General features: G+C 43.1%; 1 protein-coding gene across 1 annotated transcript in view; it reads right to left on the bottom strand.

The window, feature by feature from the left end:
• The window catches only part of ZYG11B (zyg-11 family member B, cell cycle regulator), a 91,661-nt gene that overhangs the window by 27,793 nt on the left and 61,956 nt on the right, over nt 1-1,912 (bottom strand). The gene's annotated exons all lie outside the window — the stretch shown is intronic.

Below are 1,912 nucleotides of genomic sequence, written 5' to 3'. Positions count from 1 at the left end.
GAACCCAGGAGGCGGAGGTTGTGGTGAGCCGAGATCGCGCCATTGCACTCCAGCCTGGGTAACATGAGTGAAACTCCATCTCAAAAAAAAAAAAGGCAACGTGGTACTAAATCCCAGGGGAATTATACAGACTGGGTTAGGTGCAATGGTAATTAATTAAGAGGGTTTCTCAGGAAGTTTTATATTCATTGCAGGTGGTCAAGGTGCTAGGACAGATTCTGCCTGAGGATCCATTTAACTCCCCTAAAATTTAAATCATAACCTGGCAGATTGATTAGTGGCACAACTTTCCTCCATCACCAGTTTTCTCCTCCCAAATAAACCCAATAATTTGTACAGGATCCATAGAAATAAGAAAAGCAATAATGCTATTCTAATTGCCCCTGCTTAGAAAGACCATTCCTCCTGTTCTTTTACCTGGAAAACTCCTAATTTTCCTTCACAATTCAACTCAGGGCAGAGGTATGACCTCATTGAGAAAGATGTCTTAATTTTTTGGGGGGGTGTTTTGTTGTTTTTGAGATGGGGTCTTGCTCTGTCACCAGGCTGGAATGCAGTGGCACAATCATAGCTCACTGCAGCCTCAAACTCCTGGGCTCAAGTGATCCTCCTGCTTCAGCCTCGAAAAGTGTTGGGATTAAACGCAAGCCACAGTGCACAGCCCCTAATTTTCAAATTGTCCCGAGTGCTCCTCCTGGGCTCCCGATAGCACTTGTTTCTCTTAGTACTTACCACACTGTGCTACATTATGTGTTCCTGTATCTGAATGCTTAGAACTTAGCACAAGTGGACCTGGCGTGGTGGCTCACGCCTGTAATCCCAGCACTTTGGGAGGCCGAGGTGGGTGGATCACAAGGTCAAGAGATCCAGACTATCCTGGTCAACATGGTGAAACCCCGTCTCTACTAAAAATACAAAAATTAGCTGGGCATGGTAGCGTATGCCTGTAATCCCAGCTACTCAGGAGGCTGAGGCAGGAGAATCGCTTGAACCCAGGAGACAGAGGTTGCAGTGAGCTGAGATCACGCCACTGCACTCCAGCCTGGCGACAGAGTGACACTCCATCTCAAAAACAAACAAACAAACAAAAAAAAGAACTTAGCACAGGTGCACATAGTCTGAATTCAATAAAGAACTGCTAAGCTGAATTTAACTAATGACTAAATTAATAACAGAAGATAAATTTCGTTGAATCTAAGCCTTACTGCATCTGAAAAGCACCACAGGAAAAACGGAAAAGAGGAAGACTTTCACTGTAGTCTTCAATTTCTGCCCAGCTAGAGTTTTCATTTTGGGGGCTACAGCCTGAACTATGCAATTATTCAAGAGTTTTAATTTTTTTTTTTTTTTTTTTTAGAAATTCAATGTGGAATCAAGAATTTCCTTTGCTGGCATTCATCAAATCTGGCCCTAATCTGGATATCACTGGCCTCATCCTACACTGCCCTTCCTACACTCCAGTCACATGCAACTTGCCCTTCCAGGAATGCCTGCACATTCACATATAGGTCCACTGATTTTCTGCTGTTCTCCATGTGAAATCTCATTCATTTTTCAAGATCTGATTCAATGTCACTTCCCGTTTGAAATCCTGCCTGGTACCTTTGTCCACACAAAAATCCAGCTGGCAGAATTAATCATGCTCAAGTTTCTGTAGCACTTAATCAAAATGGCTGAAGATAATTAGATAATAGCTTACAGTATTTGCATTTCCAACTAATTGGTGAGTTCCCAGGGTTTTTATTTTTTATTTTATTTATTTATTTATTTATTTATTTATTTTTTGAGACGGAGTTTCGCTCTTGTTGCCCAGGCTGGAGTGCAATGGCGCGATCTCAGCTCACCGCAACCTCCGCCTCCTGGGTTCAGGCAATTCTCCTGCCTCAGCCTCCTGAGTAGCTGGGATTACAGG

Source organism: Cebus imitator, unplaced genomic scaffold, assembly GCF_001604975.1.
Source record: "Cebus imitator isolate Cc_AM_T3 unplaced genomic scaffold, Cebus_imitator-1.0 Scaffold214, whole genome shotgun sequence".
Lineage (NCBI taxonomy): Eukaryota > Metazoa > Chordata > Mammalia > Primates > Cebidae > Cebus > Cebus imitator.
The sequence above is the reverse complement of the archived record's forward strand: the minus strand, read 5'-3'. Positions and strand labels throughout refer to the sequence as shown.